The sequence below is a fragment of the Carassius gibelio genome, chromosome B7 (genome assembly GCF_023724105.1).
Source record: "Carassius gibelio isolate Cgi1373 ecotype wild population from Czech Republic chromosome B7, carGib1.2-hapl.c, whole genome shotgun sequence".
Lineage (NCBI taxonomy): Eukaryota > Metazoa > Chordata > Actinopteri > Cypriniformes > Cyprinidae > Carassius > Carassius gibelio.
In genome coordinates this window covers 17066859-17084920 of record NC_068402.1, presented here as the reverse complement: position 1 = coordinate 17084920, position 18062 = coordinate 17066859, and the positions used below count along the sequence as shown (strand labels likewise).

The 18062-nt window shown below is 37.7% G+C and overlaps 2 long non-coding RNA genes across 2 annotated transcripts; both read left to right on the top strand.

The window, feature by feature from the left end:
- The first annotated feature begins 4301 nt into the window (after positions 1-4301).
- Positions 4302-5583, top strand: LOC127961273 (uncharacterized). The gene is made up of 3 exons (XR_008154410.1): positions 4302-4548; positions 5078-5318; positions 5491-5583. It is a non-coding gene; the product is annotated as an uncharacterized LOC127961273 (long non-coding RNA).
- Positions 5584-5668: 85 nt separating this feature from the next.
- On the top strand, positions 5669-6956 carry LOC127961274 (uncharacterized). The gene is made up of 3 exons (XR_008154411.1): positions 5669-5719; positions 5847-5911; positions 6536-6956. It is a non-coding gene; the product is annotated as an uncharacterized LOC127961274 (long non-coding RNA).
- Positions 6957-18062: the final 11106 nt, after the last annotated feature.

Below are 18062 nucleotides of genomic sequence, written 5' to 3'. Positions count from 1 at the left end.
ATAGGGTTATTGACTGTGTGATGCATTTTCACCCAGATTTAGTCTTATTATACTGCCAGCTATGCAATGCAGTTCTGCCATGCCAGTCTTGCCAGGGCACACAAGCAGGGGGGTTAACCCCCACCCCATCCCACCACCCTTCCAACCCCACCTTGGGGTCTGTGTTGGAGTGGGTGGGGGCGGGAGTTGTGGGGGTCAGTGTACCAGGGCTGCCCTCTGGTGTTGAGGAAGAAAAGAATGAGTGTAAACAGTGGGGAAGGGCAAATCTGGCAACACGGCCTTTCTCAGTTAAACAGATAATTGGCCTTATTGATGTATAAAAGATGTCCCACTGTGCCTCCAGAATCTCCATTAGGGCTGAAAAGTCTAAATAGTTTATGAGCTGCTTCTGAATACAGAAATAGAAAGATTAATCTTCTCCCACAGTGTGCTTACTGATGTGTGCGTGTGTGTGTGTGTGTGTGTGTGTGTGCACCTTTTTCCCCACTCTGTTCTCAACACAAATATAGCTTCAGGGATTAATTGCATAAAATATCCAGCAATGATAAAAAGCATGAGCATTACAGACTAAAGGGAGGTTAATGAAAAAAGTCACACTCAAATTCAGAAAAGTCGTCTTTGATATGATTTTAAAGATGACAGTGAGGATAAAATCAGTGAAGATATTCAGAAAGCAATCTACCATTTATATCACATGCCGCATATCAAAAAAAGTTTTGTATACTGTATCTTTAGAAATAAGGACTGGATTATAAGAAATCAGCCTTTATATAGGTGATTATAGATAAGAAAAGGAATGATGAGGTATGGCTGCCATGGACATTGCAATGCATTTCCCTCCTCCTAGAGAAGCTGTGTTTAAGTATTCAGCCGACGAACTTTGAGATCCTGCCACTCTCCCTCTGATCAGACTCTCTGATCCCTTTGATCAGAGCGAGTTCTATAATTTTAACTTGGGTTTAAACTTTAAAACTTCAATATGCTCTCAATAAAACCTTAGAAATGTTCTATTTCTGAGAAAAATAATGACATACCCACAATATGTTTCCAAGTTTATTGGGGGAAACCCACGGCTTCCAGTCTAGCGAGGAAAGGTATCTTAAATACAGCACTGCTGCTTTTAGACGTCCGTGTGCATGTATTTACATTCAAATGCACTTTTCATAATTACTCTGGGACAGACGGCGCAGGCTTCTATCAATGAGGAATGACACCTTGTTAAGTTAGGAATTCTCTTTGTGTTAGTGAGGTTTCTCTAGTTAATCTTGCACCTGTCTCATTGAGCTGAGAGAGAACAATGAAAGAAATGAATATCACACCCAGCGTTACCTTTCTAATCAATTCTGTGTGTGAGCTCTCAAAAGCAGGCTTGTACTTTTTAATGAGGACAGGGGTTTTTTGGTAGCGCTATGTTTTTGACACCGATAGGATTACAAGGCCAATTAAGGAAACTTTTACTTGAGCTGAGAATATCTGTCTTTTCTTGTTGTGTTGAGGTCTGTTTGTTGTTTTTATCTTGAGGACAAAATTCTACTAAACATGTGGATGTGTACGATGTGTAGCTTAGTGCGTATGTGTGTGTGTGTGTGTGTGCGGGGTGAAAAGTCGATGGGTGAAAAGTAGATGGGAGTGAATTAAGATGCAACACAAACAGAAAAAATAATTCTGTAATTTATTTATTTTTAATAAAATAAAATAAGAATGTTTCAATATGTGTGTCCAGCATGTGTGAGTATTATTTTAATCATGACATGTTCAGGGTCAGATCAGACATCCCTGCATATGTCATAGACCAAGGGGTCATTTGATCAAATTTGCAGTCCTAGGCATAATGATTCTACTCTATATTTATATAATCAGAATTTTACAGGAAATTTGACAAGACATTAGCAAGAAACATTTAATTAAATTAGAAATTTGCATTTTTTGTTTGTTTTATTGACAACTTTGAAAAAATATATTTTTTTACATTGTGTGTACACACACACACACACAAACACAGATAAAAAAATATATACTCGTATTGTTTCCGAATAATAAAAGTGCAAAAATTTCACCTGCCGCCCAACTCTCTGTCTTTCTCTTCCCCTCATTCTCTTGTAGACCCTCCCTCACAGTTCCCTTCATATTTTGCAATGTTTTTGATAACTTAAAGTGGCTGTGAGAGAGTAAGTGTGTGTGTGTCATAACACTTCTCTGAGCTACCTATATTTATGGCTGAAAGTGAATTCTTGATGAGCACTGAGATATCAAAGGCTCCACGATCAAAGCTTCTCTAATAAGCATCCCACTGTTCTCTGAAAACCTGGACTTTTTACCGCACTCGGTCTCTACCTTCTCCTTAACTGGGATTATGCAAAAAGAGATGCAGGGAGAGCAAACATCTGTAGTCGCATTGTCATTCTCTAGTCTTTAATTTGTTCATCTGTACACCTTTGTAGAGGAAAATGTCCCAAAACAGGTTTGCCTTTCTGACTGTCACCGCTCCCCCCTCGCCACCCGCATTGAAATTTTGCTGTCACTTTTGAAAGCTCACCTGACGTGCCTCATGCTACACTTCCTTTAGCGTGTGTTAGATTTATTCCTCCCTTTTGCTCAGCGGTGTGGTGCTGTTTGTGCTCTGGGAACACATGACGGTGTTTAAGACTGCGAGAGAGCAAGAAAGACGGAAACCACAGCAAAACCCTCCTGAAACAAATCCAACACTAAACAGTTTGTAACAGAGGCTGAATGTTTATGTCTGCGGGATCTAAATTTTGTTTTGTGTGACTTCTGCATATACAAAAATATCTCAAAGTGAACTGAAGATTGAGAGTCTGAAGGTGCCTTCTCTCCGTCTCCTCACACAGTCATGACAATACAAGCGGCTCACACTCAGCCCTGAGTGGTCATGTGATCCACGGTTCATCTCTTCCCTCCTGCTGTGTCTCTGGACCACAGTCTGCCTCTATCACATTCTTTCATTAGTAAAGGAGAATGTAATCGAGTGTGCCATATAGTCTTTAAGAGCTGTCTCTTTCAAACATGCCTATGATTAAGAGGGCCACCCGATTAAAGAGAGCTCAGCAGGCTTGTAAAAAAACATGTACTTACACACACACACACTCACACTTGAGGAGGCTGCATGGATGATTAAGATTTAATGATAATGATACAGTTATGCATTGGGCAACACACTGAGGTTAAATAATGATAATAGCACTTCACCCCCCACCCTCACCCCCTTTTCTTTGACATCTGTAATAATGCAAATCTTCACTGCAACACGGTGGCATAATTACCGGGTATGTTAAAAGCATTTACAGCGCAGACGTTCCAATGAGCAGACATACCTCCCAGTGTTAAAGGCTTTAAGGGAGACAAATATTGATATTAAAGAGAGTATAAGTACACCGCTGGTGTGATAATGTATGTGATTATATATTAGAGAAGAGCAGGGCTCTCCTCCTTCTGTTTTGGACATGCCCTGCAGATTTTTTATTTTTTTTTCTCTTATCCCTCATGATCTGTTGAAGCTGGTTCACTGACATTATTGTTTTTTTTTTACATTTGGTGGTGCCAGAGACCGCAATGGTTTAAGTATAAAACGACTATATACTATACAGCAAAGACTTGTTACATTGATCAAAAGTGACAGTAAAGACATTTAGACAAGTTTTCTGTTTTAAATAAATTATGTTCTTTTGAAATGTTGTTCACCAAGAATCACAGTTTCCACAAATATATTATAAAGCACAGACATTTTTAACATTGATATAATAGAAAATATTTCTTGGACACCAAATCATGTGACCAAAGATTGGAATAATGGCTGTAAATTCAGCTTTGACGTATGGGTAAAACAGCTGTGAAAAGTCAATATAGTCAATTATTTCATATTAAAGGGGTCATAAAATGGAGGATCAAAATTTTTGATATTTATGCATTCAAGATTTTACAATAAAAACATACTGCAAGTCTCAAAACTAACTCTTAGTCTCTTAATCTTGGCCTTGCATTGCCAGACTTTCAGACTGACGACTGTAGGTCTGGAAACTATTGCAGCTTTCATTGGCCAAGGCCCAAGGCCCGCCCATGAGACTGTTTGACCGACATGTCAAGCAACCAATCAGAGGTCATTTTGTTCAGCATCACATTTCGGGGCTTGGAAAAGTCGCTACAATAACAGAACGATGTATAAATCTCTCTGACATTTATAAAGATTCTATGCCACAAACTTAAAATATCTCACATACTTTTGAGAATCCAGCGTTTAGTTGATCCTGATAAGCGCTCATCATCACAGTTGTAATTACTATGGCTTCACTCTAAAAAACGCTGGGTTGTTTTTTCAACCCAAATGCTGGGTTGAGGCCGTTGGATAGGACTTTGGGATGTTTTAACCCAAGTTTGGGTTGAAAATAACTCTCTTTTTTAACCCAGCGAGGCTGGGTTGAGGACGCGGACGTGAAGGAGAGCACGCACGTCACGTCAAAATCGTACGTCTCCAGTGCGAGCAGCCGCCATTTTCTCAGCGTGATAGAAGCGAGAAGCGAGTGAAAGACTATGGTAAGTAAATATTCAAAATGTAAAGTTATCTTTTATTGTTTACCCGGTTGTATGAAAGGCTGAAGGTTTTATGAAAGGCGGAAACAAAGGAGCTTAACGTTATATATATATATATATATATATATATATATATATATATATATATATATATATATATATATATATATATATATATATATATATATACAAAAAAAAAAAAAACGGACGCGGTTTTCGCCTCTGACACGGAGGTCTTAACTGCCTCATGTAACGTTACTGAACGGAGGATGTACTTTTAATATAACGTCCGTGAATGTATTTTGTCATATTTACATAAGATTTTACATTATCTGTACTTTTTGAGGCGTTAACAGACGGTTATGGTCACGGTTACGCTCATGTGAATGTCTTTTTTTTCGCGGTTAAACTGAATGTGTGTTTGTCTCCTAAAGGAAACGGCATTGTGTAGTAAAGACTAGCATAATTATTTTGAGGCTGTTGAAGTGGTTACTGTTAAAAGTATGTTTTACATGTAGTATTTCTTGTCGAGCTCCTGTCTTCATTGTCCTCGCGCTGAGAGTTAAAGACACAGAAGCTGTTTGTGTGAGGAGTCACAGACCTGTGTGAGGATGAGGAGGAGGTGTTCTTCTGAAGAGAGGGACAGACGGTTTAAGGAGAGTAAACTTCAGAATAACATCAAGTTATCTTTATTTTTACTAAGACTAAAATGTTTTTTTTTTTTTAGATGTTGAAATCCAGAGACAAGATAACTTCATTCTTCTGAGACTGATGTAAGTTAAGTTATTACTTTTTTTTTTCTTTTTTTTTTAGAAAATTAATGTTTCTGTTGTGTCCTGCCTGTTAACTTCACATTTCTGTGTGTGTGTGTGTATATATATATATATGTATGTATGTATGTATGTGTTAATATTTTATTGAAACCATTGATGTCCCTCTTTGCAGAACTCAAACTAACTGGAGTTAAGGACACACAAGTGCTTGTGTGAGGAGGTGGTTTTCTCAGCTTCTTCTGAAGAGAGGGAAAGATCGTTTAAGGCAAGTAAACTTCATAATTTCATGTTATCAGTTGTTGTTGTGTTTCACTAAGAGTAAAATAATGTTTGTTTTTTTTTGTTTTTGTAGATGTTAAAAGCAAGAGACATGGGAGAGCATCATTCCTTTGAGATTTTATGTAAGTTATTTTTAGAAAATAAATTTTTCTGTTGTCTCCTGCCATTTACTTCACATTTTGATGCAACAACAGTGTGATTACGTGCTCATTTCATTAAGACCATTGATGTCTGTGTTTTTTATTGCAGAACTCAAACCAACTTTGGAGTTGTCTGATTTGGAGAGTCATTATTCTTGGTCTTCGCTCTTAAAGGTAAAGTTCACACAAAAAATCATTTACTTGCCCTCAAGTCATTCCAAACCTATAAGACTTTTGTCTGTCTTTACAACATAAATTAATATATTTTTAGTTTTCTCATAATATTTGTTAATCCATTTATAGTTTAGATAATCAGCATTTTCAAGCTTCATAAATATAGAGTTATTGTAGAAGTAAATTCTGATATTTATATATGAATACATCTTAAATTATATGATAGCAAACATGTATGTTCAAAATAAAATACTGGTCTCCCAGACCAGCAATGGAGGACACAAAAAGAGAATATTAAATGTATTCATATGTTTTCCAAAAAATGAGCAGAGTTTGTATGAGTCTGGAAAAACATGGGGAGAGTAAATTATGAACATTTTAATTATTTGGTGAACTAACGGTTTCTGAAAGCAATATTTATTCAAACAATATCGCATGTCCTCACACTAGTGCTGCCATATAGCATTCTGGAGCGCTGTGGTGGACTGAGACATTAAACAACCGCACAAAGTGTTGAAACTTTAAAACCGATTATTTACCTATCCTTACGGATGGGAATACACCTCTACCTGAAAATGGATAGTTTAATTAAATGTTTAATTTTTTCAAATGTGCTTCTCTTAGGCCACTGATGAAGAACAGGCGGTGACTAGGATGAATCCTGGTCAGAGAGTAGAATCTTCTTTCCCCTAAACAGCGGTGGTTTTAAAGAAGGACGCTGCCCTGGATGATGTAGAAGATGTCACATGCTGTGCTGATGGGGTTTCTTCATGATTACATCAGTTATGCTAAAGAGATCATGAAAATTGACCGTGATGCATGATCTGTATTCATGGACTATGAAACAAACTGTAAGTGTATAATTTGTAAAAAAAAAAAAAAAAGTTAAATGCTTTTTCTGTGTTGTTTAGTAGAAGAGTTTACACTCTATCATTCATACACCTGCTCACATTCTTTCACACACACACACATGCGTCTGTTAAATGTTATAATATCAAAGTTAATGTTGTGATTTATTTGTGTACTGTCATGCCAGAATAGTTGGAAAAAAACCTAACTTATTGTAAATTTATTGTATAAGTGTTTTCGTATATTTTTATACAATATATACAATTGAACAAAGTCCAATTTGATCTTAAGTTATATTCATCAAATGTTCAATGCTTTATGAACTCTGTAGTTGTTAATGCCATCCTTTTCTGCATTTCTTCTAACATGTTACTTTTTGACTTTTCTCTTGTTTTTAATAAATATTTTCCTTTTGATAATTATTATTTGTGTGTAAAAGTGATATTTAAAATGAACAACATTTGTAGGTTTAATGCCTAGCTCAATTTGGGTTAATTTTAACGTAGAAATGCATTGTTTCCCCACATGCACTCTGCGAGTTTATTTTCTGCCAGCAGGAGGCGCTAAGAGCGGGAGAGGTAGGTTTCTCCGGTAACGGCTGCAGAGCGGTGCTGAGCTCACAAACGCTGCCTTATCAAGCACATGCGAAATGATATCGAACATTTTCTAAATACAGTAGTTTTCCTTCTGAAATACAGTGATAAAAAACACCCGCTCTGGTTTTTGAAACCCTGCAATATAGTCATTTTAAATCATAAAAAAGGCAACCCAGCAGGCTGGGTTAAATATGATAACCCAACTGGTTGGGTTAAAACAACCCAGCGCTGGGTTCGTCCCTTTTTGACCCAGCGCTGGGTTGTCAAAATAACCCAAATTGGGTTGTTTTCAACCCAGCAGTTTTTAGAGTGTTTCTTTTGTGAGGGGGTTTGGTGCCACAGTATCTTTGTTTCCAGGCAAAACGTTAAAGAACGTGGCACATACGTCACCCAGAAACCTGTATAATTCAACCAATCTGATGACGACTTTGAAAAATCCTGAAGTGTTTCTACATTTGTGTGGCGTATAAATCAGATGTTAAGGCAACGGTCTGTGGACGTAACGTCTGAGGTTAAGACTAGGGGAATCGTGACACAACAGTTTTCTTTGAAGGTAATAAAGGAGTGGTTTTCCATACCTACAACTCATGCCTGTCCATCAATCACAAGAGACGTTAAGTAAGACCATCAATCTCAGACGTTTTGTCAGTGGATGTAAAAGAAACTGCACTTTCAAAAACGTTGATGCTATTAAGACACAAAGTGTATAATTGTTTAAGCATTGATAATAAAATCATTACATATCAGGCATATAATTTAGGATCAGAAATAGTTGACTGGAATATTTGTATTATGTAAGTTGAATTTTATTACAGTGTATGTCACCGTTGCTATTAGCTCGTCACACTTTACTGTCATGATCTTTTAAAGGGGGGGTGAAATGCTATTTCATGCATACTGAGTTTTTTACACTGTTAAAGAGTTGGATTCCCATGCTAAACATGGACAAAGTTTCAAAAATTAAGTTGTACGTTTGAAGGAGTATTTCTGTTCCAAAAATACTCCTTCCGGTTTGTCAGAAGTTTCGGAAAGTTTTTTTCGAGTATGACTCTGTGTGACGTTAGATGGAGCGGAATTTCCTTATATGGGTCCTAGGTCCTAGGGCACGTCTGCCGGAAGAGCGCGCGCTCCCGTATAGCACAGCACTGAGAGGCTGAGCACAGACATTCATTCACTGATCAGAGCGAGAGCGTCGCGAAGTCACAAAAGAAGTGTGTTTTTGGTTGCCAGGGCAAGACACCCCTGCACAGATTACCAAAAAAACAGCATTAAGGGACCAGTGGATGGAGTTTATTTTTACAGAGCATCAACGGAGTTGTGCAAGTGTTTTTGTTGGTTCCCTGCATTTCGAAGATGCTTGTTTTACAAACAACGCCCAGTTTGACGCCGGGTTTGCACATCGTTTATTTCTTAAGGATGATGCAATCCCAACGAAAAAGGGTCATGATCGTGTGTTGGAATCGCAGGCGGTGAGTAAAACTGCTTCAAATATCTCTGCCTCCTTGTTAGTGCGTCCGCCTCTCATGCCGGAGACCCGGGTTCGAGCCCTGCTCGAAGCGAGTCGTTGCTGCTGCTGCTCTCGTTCAGTTTCAGCCTCGGGATCTGATTCTGGATCATAAATAAACGGCTGAATCTGACTGTTAGCCATGGTTTGTTTTGGATGTTTTTTTTTCCTCACGGTAATGTCATAGCTTCCAAACGCTCTCAAAGCAAAAGCCTACTGGCGCTCGTGACTCTTTAGCTCTGCCCACACGTCACGCCTCCAGTCGGTCGTGTTTTTCCGGCAAAAATCGGTACAGACTATCTTTCTCTTATGAATATAATAAAACTAAAGACTTTTTGGAGTTATGAAGGATGCAGTACTACTCTATAGGTACTCAAGATTAACAGGATATTGAGTGAAAACGAGCATTTCACCCCCCCTTTAAGAGTTTTGTGAACAGTATATTCCAAATACAGATATTTGGTTTTGTTTAAGTTGATTTGCATTGCAAATGGTTGTGTTGTGTAAATTTCTTCTGCCTCACGATTAAACATGTACGCCTCGCGTAGAAGACATGCATTATGGTGCAAGTAGGTCAGCCAATCACAGCAGTGAGCATTTACTTCCACCTCTTGAGGTAATGCCCATTGAAATTGATTGTTTCACAGAGAGTGAAAATGTACTTGGTCAATGATCATTTTTACAAATATTGGACTTTCTAAGGTGCAAAGAACTTTGCAAACTTCATAAAATAACCAAGAGTAACATAATATAAAAGTCTGAAACTGCATTTCATGACCCGTTTAAAACATGACATTGGGCTATATTTTTAGTTTTTCATTATCATGTGAAATTCATTGCATAAGTTCATGTTAGACCCAGACATGGGTAATGTTACATTATTCATGGAGGACATTTAAAGTATGTTATCATACTGTTAACACTCCTTTCTCATTATGTTAGGAAAAGTCATGAAGAACAAACCTTTTACTCAACATTTAACGTTACTAAAATGGCCTTGGGGTCTCTCAGAGCCCAAAGAGAACATGAGGGTTAAACAATGTTTACAGCGCTGGAGGCCTGAGTTTATCTTTTAGACACAATTTTAATTAGTGTTAGTTTAATTGACGGATAGCACAGATGAAGGAGCAGCGGGGAGGAACGTAAGTGGCCTTAGGCATGCTGATGATTTCCTTTGTTAAGACACTTACAATAGTGGACTAAACACAGCCATTAAAAGAGTCTTCAGATGATCTCTGCATGTTCAGTGATTCAACACAAATGTCACTTATCCATCCATCCAGACTGTCCTCTATTCATCCAATACTCTATCTATTCTCTACAACAAAGCTGGAACAGAGTTCAAACATGCAATATTGTGTTCCAGTGTTTTCATAGCTGGCAGTTCTGGGGTCACTTCCCCTCCGGGCTGAGTATCCATCACTCCTCTAGCAGGAGCGGACAGGGTCCTAGAGTCACACTGGTGGCCTCAGGCTTTCCTTGGTCACTAGCCCTTGTCTGGGACGGCCACTGGGGCCTTCAGGCCTGCAGCTGGCTCCCTCATGACCCCTGAACTCTCAAACACCTTCATCATCTTATTAACCCCACCGCCCACACACAATCAGGCTATTAACACCAGGCAAAACACAACACACATTCAGCCTGTTTTGTCATCGCTCAGATTATTGCTATTATTACCATCAACTCCTCCCAAAAAGCAATCCAGTCTGCTAGTGATAGATTATAATTCAGATTATATCTGTCAGTCGATTACCACGTCCATGCAATTAATGAGGATGTTTAAAAGGCTCTTACGACAACACAGCTGTGGTGTTTTTATTCAAGGAACAGTTTTTGAGGTCAAAGTTCATTTTGGCATGATATCAATTATTATTTATTTTTAAAATTACAAGGCTGCTGCATAATCTGAAGGTGCTGTTTAATGCACAGATAAAATAACATTTAAAAAATGTAAAGTTGCATCACAGTCTATATCCCATATACTGTATATAAATCACACACACACACGTTCCATAAGCATAATGGCTTTATACAAACTGTATGTTTCTATCCCCTTAGCCTAACTCTAAACCTACCCCCCCCCCCCCCCCCATTAAACTTTCTGCTAATTTAGATTTTCAATATTTATTTTATATGTGTGTGTACTGTATGTTCAACAGGAAATTTTACTTCAAAAATGTTAAAAAGAAAAAAAAGAAGGAAAAAGAAGAACAAAAGTCACTCCCATTCCCCTAAAGTAATGAATTTCAAAATCTTGAGGAAAATAATTAACTATGAAATATTGATGAATTAAGACACAGCTGCAGCTCCTCAGTTTCAGGATCAAAATGACAGAGACATGAAACGCATGTTATCCCAATTCCATACATACAAACGTGGTGTTTAATAATTGATGCAGTCACAAATTGCTTGCAAAATCTTTCAGTGTCTCTGTTTTGTTTAATAAATCCTCTGTAATCAGAAATACTTCCTAGCTGAGTAATACAGTGTGACACTAAGTGACACAAATACCCACAAAGAGAAACTCTAATACAACAGCACTAATATGAAATAAAAGTCTAATAAATAACTAAGAAAGATGCAGATTCTTAGATATAATTAATGCAAATGACCTGTGTGAACAGTTAGGGTTGAGACAGTCTCAGTTTATTGCTCCTGCACTCTAACACACAGCAGTCTTCCATCTCTCTCAGAGCAAAGCTTATTCTGACCTTCAGCTCTGACGACTATAAAGAGACAAAGGTTCAAACGGCCCCTCTCTTTGACCCATCACCTCTTGCCATCCATCCTAATCTAACAGCACTCTTTCATAACAATATAGAAGCCAAATTCACCCATTCAAATGTGTTTTGCCTGGAGATGTTTAGGAAAACAACAAGCAAAGTGATTGAGTGCATTTGTGTGTGTCCACAAACTGAGTCCAAATCATTCTGGCACTACTTTCAATAAAACAAATGACTAACATGTAAACACAAGAAATAATCAAAGGAAACAACAAGAGGGAGGGGTGTTGGTGGAACACCAGTGCTTTTAAGACATGGGTACGAAAGGGAAAAATGGGCCAAACAAAACAGGTATGCAGTGTGCTGCAGATTTACACGCCATTTAATCATCAGGAGGGTTTACATGTTGAAACAAGAAGGATAAATGAAAAGTAATTATCCATATTCCCATTACTGACTGATGCTGTCTCAGACTAAATCACAGAGAACAATCCGTCTCATCTATAGGGATCTATTAACAAAGATGTCAGCAAAGTGCCACCAGCAAACTGATTTTTCTTATAAAGAGAGAGAGAGTGCTTCATATACTGGATTCCCCTCATTTCAGCTGTCTCTCGTTCGATTTTTCCCAAGACATAAACATTTGTTAGGAGGCAGTCATTTCCTCACAGTTAATTAATCCTGATGCTATCAATTAGTAAAGTATATTACGGTTTATCCAAATGCCATCTCTCTTTCAGTCAGTACATTTACATGTAATTAACATTAGCAGTTTTTAAAGTTAGATTGCAGTCAGAATTAAACATACAGAAAAAAACGCAGTTGCATTAACAAAATGTTGGCAAGTTTTCACATAAACAAAAAGGTCTATTGACAATAGTGCAGTGATGTATGAATAACTCACATAAAAGTCACTTTCAAACCAAGCAGATTTCTGTTGGTCAGAACAGCATAACCAACTCTGGAAAATCTGCACAGATACAGTAAATCTTTCATCCCTATGCGAGATTTACAATTGTGCGGATTCACATTGAAATGACTGAATGTCGCCATTTTTTACCGTTGCTTTTAGCTAAAACACAAGTCATCTATCAATCTAATCATCTTGTGCTAATCAGGAGAGAAATATGCACAGATCAAGCACCACTTACAAATGAAACCAGCCCAAAATATTTCTAAAGAAACATGTCGATGGATTTTGATGTTAGAGAACAGTTGGGAATGGAGTTTTTTCCACTGGAAACAGCGTTATTATAAAATATAGATTATGTACTTGTATTTTGGCTAGAAGTAACAGTTTAAAAATAAAATGTCTTAAAGCTGCGGTAGGTAACTTTTGACGCTCTAGCGGTTAATAAACAGAACTGCTTGCGTCTTGCGGAAGAACATCGTAGCCGGTACTACTTCTCTCTGTTTATGTCTATGAAGAATCACAACGGTACTGGGTTACTCCGCTGCGGTACCCCCGAAGCAATCTAAAATAGTCTGAATATAAACACTTATTATAGGTGCACCCTAGTGATTCAGGACAAGCTAAAAACACAGTTTGGAAAACGGATTCATGGTGTACTCGCTTATTATATACATTTTTCTACATTTTGAACACAAACAAAGTTACGGACCGCAGCTCTGATTGGTTGTTTTCTTACCGGGAGCGGTCCGTAACTGCAAATGGTAATAGGACCACTGGGAGGAGCCAGGGGAGCTTGATTTTTTCACAGATTATATGTCTCATATTCTACTGTCAGGACATAATGACAGGTTTAACAAATATGTAAAAAAATTTATATTTACAAAAGTTACCTACTGCAGCTTTAATTATGGATTTGTTTCTAACTGGACTGGAGTTTGTGGATTACTTGTAGATCATTGTGATGTTTTATCAGCTGTTTGAACGGCAGTGAGGTAATGCTAAATGTCTCCAAATCTGCTCAGATTAAAAAATATAATTTATAAAAAAGTATATATGATTTTTATATATTTTATAAGTCAAATGGAAAATGTCTATTTCACTTCCTTAGCTGACGTCCTAGCTCAAGTCACAGGAGATGCACACACTCCAATGCACTGCTTGCACTGCTTTCTTCTCCCCTTACCTCCAACACACACTCTTACATTCACCTTTTTATAGAACTCTCCACAGGCGCTGTGTGGAAACGCATGTGTGCTGTTATAACTGTTCTGAACTGTTATAAAACACAACGAAGACCAAGAGAATTAACATCGTGTTTGTTTTGCTGCTGGTTGTTTTCATTAAGAACATTAATGCAATTCCTTCAGGTATTTTTCACTTGTTTGTTGGATTGGCTTTTAAGAAAGTAAAACCAATGGCGAGATTAAAAGCTCATTTGTATTTGTATGTTTTATTTTGTATTTGCAATTTGCATTTTGCTTGTTTGTACCGTAGTCTCTAGCTTTGTGTAAAAATGTGAAAGGACTATTCTTGCGAGACTGTAGCAGTTTGAAATTTTTGCTGTGTGTTCGTCTAATTGACCAGCAGATGGAGTGGATATGAGTTCAGATTCCAATTCGCAACTCACATATGTTACGGCAGCTGAAGCACACACACATTTTACCCCACATACACAGGTTTACATAAACACAGACATACACAAGCGCACACATTCATTCATTTATAGTGGAGAGGACTTTGATGGGTGGACTAACAGTACAACAGGCATTGATGCACACAGTGGGAAGGGTTTCAGTCTAAGCCAGATTGTACCATATCAGGATCAAAGACATCTACATCTTAAATGTTCAATACTCATCAATCTATTACAATTACTCTACTTACTAAATGAGAGGCAGAGAGAGAGAGAGAGAGAGAGAGAAAGCAGGTGATAGCACAACCACCAGTTTGTTTTCATCTCTTTGCTATCCCTTGTTCCCACCGGAGCAGCTTGACAGTTTGGATGTGAATATGACACACACACACTCACACACACACACACACACAGAGAGAGAGAGAGAGAGAGAGAGACAGTGTCCCACACAGGTGCTGCATTGCATGAGGCCCATACCCAACATCAAAAGGACACCTTTGACATTTCAGATCGCTCCCAAACGATGATGCACAGGGATCTTTTGCCACTACAAAGAAAGAACAAAAGAACAGACATGAAAGAGAAGTCAATAAACATATGGCAATTAATAAAACATTTTTTCTACTGAATTCAGTACAAAGACTTTTTTCCAAAACCACACTACAGCAGAACGCATCAAACCAACAGTTGATTTAGTGCTGATGAAAAAGTGCATCTGCGCTACTACGGTTTGTCATGCCACAGAGATGGACAGTTAGAGGTTATAGAGCAATGTCACATGTCAGACACGTCTTTGGATACACAGTTGGAAATGATTTTGATTTATACAAACTGTTTCTGACTGTACGTGTGTACGTTATGGTGTCCAAATGTCCCTGGATAGCAAAACCTGAAATCATGTATTGTGTGGAACAGCAGTTTCTGTGAGTGTGAGTGAGAGAGAAGTAAGGCAAGACACAGAGAGTGACTGAAATGAAGATGTTTTATTAGTGTTCAGAGCATACAAATCTCACAAAAGATGGAAATCATTGGGGGAAGTCTGGAGCTATAGAGCACAGCCTTTGTTTTCATTTTGTTTTGTTTTGTTTTAATGAGCTTGAATGTGCATATGTGTGTGTTTGTACTGAGAATAACACGCATGCACAGAGGACATGGTGAATATTCTAGGACTTGCATACATCCTCTCTTTGCCAAGCGCCACCCCTCACCCCTCCTTTTCCAACTTCTTTCATTGTAAATCTGTCTAATGGTGCACCTAGGGACCGGAGTGTCCCTCCTGAGAGACACACATTGTGTGCATGAGGGTGACTGCATGTCAGACAGCACATGAGACCTCCTATTCACATATTCCTTTAAATGTAATTAACTCCTCCCCCTCAGTCTCACCAATTACACACTGACACAGGCCCTCAACACAACACCACGATGAAGAAGAGAATGAAAAACTGGAAAAAAGCATGGGAACAAAGTGCACTTGAATATGTGCAGGGTGTGCAGTGATGCATCTGTGACTTTATTTACTTATTTTCATTAGAAATGAAAGTTTTGTGTTTATTAAGAGCTCTCTTTTTACCAATGCTTTTTCCATTTTTGAACATGAAAGACTGCTGGCCTTTAAAGTTTTATTGATTGTAAATCTACTCAAATAGATTAACAAAGTCAGCAACAACATTAAAAACTGCTTCACTTTCACTCAGCTTCTGCTTCTTCTGTCTTTTTGGCGGGCCTGAGTGAGATAATGAAAATGGTCACCACTGGTGTAAAAAAATATAACATTAGAACTAATATAATACTAGAAATAAAGAACTAAATAATACTTGTTGTAAACATGACAAGTTATTCTTATTAATTTTTTTTAAGTTCAATGTTGACATGAATGTATGAGGGAAAGTGTATTTTTAGACGACTTGGATATAAATAAAATTATATATATGGGTAATTCACCTCAAAAATGAAAACTATGTCCTCATTTACTAAATAATCTAAATAATTTCAGGCATTATGGAACACAAAATACATTATTTCGATGAAATTCAGCGAGATATAAAAGAACACTGGACCATACTAACTCAAAAAATATATATATAATAATAATAATAAAAATAAATAAATAGTGGGACTTAAAATACTTTTTTTCATTTTCTTTAAACATACACATTTTTAGGTTTTAGAATAATTCTAAGTAATTCTAATAATTATATTTATTATAAATGATTAAAAATAATGAATGTTTTCACTATTTTTAAATTACTTTCAGCAGTTTATATGAACAAAGATGTGACGAATGAATCATGCAGTGTATATGAGTTCATAAAAATGGTATGTTAAATGATTAATCATTTTACAGAATTAGAGAAACAGCACTACCAAACATCAAGTAGCATCATCCAAGAACACTGTTTACGTGTGTGTTTCCTAATTCTAAAAACAATGATCAGTGTGTGTGTGTGTGTGTGTGTGTGTGTGCATATGTGTATAGCTGAATGGCACAAGTCAGTGCAGCACAATGGCGTCACTAAAGCCGCCTTATCTACGCACAATCAGATTAGAGAGGGATTGAAGCGTTGCTAAGCACTACAGCACACAAGCAGCAAGGATCAAGATGATTTGATTAATATTCCTGATCGTATTATCCTTTAAGCAGCATAAATTGTTTTATTCTTATTTATTTATTTCCTCTTTTTAACTCGCTGAAGCTGATTTTCAAGATTGCCTCTCCTTTATCTATATGATTGTCTCCTCACAACTTTAAAAATCTCAAACACACTCTCTCTCTCTCTCTCTCTCTGCTGACAGACCCACACTCAAAGGCACACCGCATCATTTCCTGCTGCCACCAGACGGGGGTGCCCTGCTGCACATATAGTGAGATACACAAACACACAAGTACAAGGTCACTCGCTCACCTACACAACTATTCTCAATATGCAAATCAGCAGAGAGAGCGAGAGAAGCAGAGACTGACAGAGACAGAGAGAGAAGGAGGAGCGGGACAGGGTGGGGGTCTGGAAACAGGTCAAGCTAATCATGCATATAATTGCATTTTGACATTGGAGGCTACTGGGACCAGACCTTTGAAGATCAGGTTATCCTGGAAGCACTTAAGTGATTAACAAATGAAAACGCTGCTCTAAACTTAATTAGGTGCGATATTGGGCCGTGCTGGGCAGGGGGCCTGGGGAGAGTTGCGTTTCCCCTCTTCATGGACACTCAGCACCCCGTGTAAAATGAAATCAAATGGCATATTTTACACTGGCATTCCCCCGTGAGTTAAAATGTCTCACCCACAGCTGAGACCACAGTCACTCTGTCATTTACTTGTCCCAGCAACACTGACATGAGTTTAAACCAGCAAGACATGATGCCACACATGGAATTTTACACTGTCTTAGCCACCAGGGTCCTCAGCCTCACAGCGCTCAGGATAAAGCCAGTGTTGACACTGATTGCAACACTCCAGTTTATTATTAAATGCATGAAATTAGTCCCACTCGCATTCTGCTTCTAATTTAGATTATTATAGACAATAAATAGTAAGGCAATCAAGTGTTTATCACATCTCTTTATTTGAGCAACACTGTGATAAATAGTACAACGTAACAAAAAAAAAAAAAAAAAAAAAACGGGACAAATTCCAAATATTTCTGTCATTCTTTACTCAAGTTACAAAACTACCAAAAAGGTTACTGCAGCTTTTTATATCACATTTTTTTTTCATCTCAGAATACATTTTCACAATGTATGTTTCATAATTCTGAGTTTATATCTGGAAATTGTTTTTGTGTAATGGGGTTCCAGTCCAAAGCAACACTGGACCCTACTGATTTTCACTGTATGATAAAAATAAAATAAAAAAAAAACAACAGATTTGAAAGGTTTGAAGGTAAAATAACACTAACTATGAATAACTATGAAATCATGACACTTCTACCC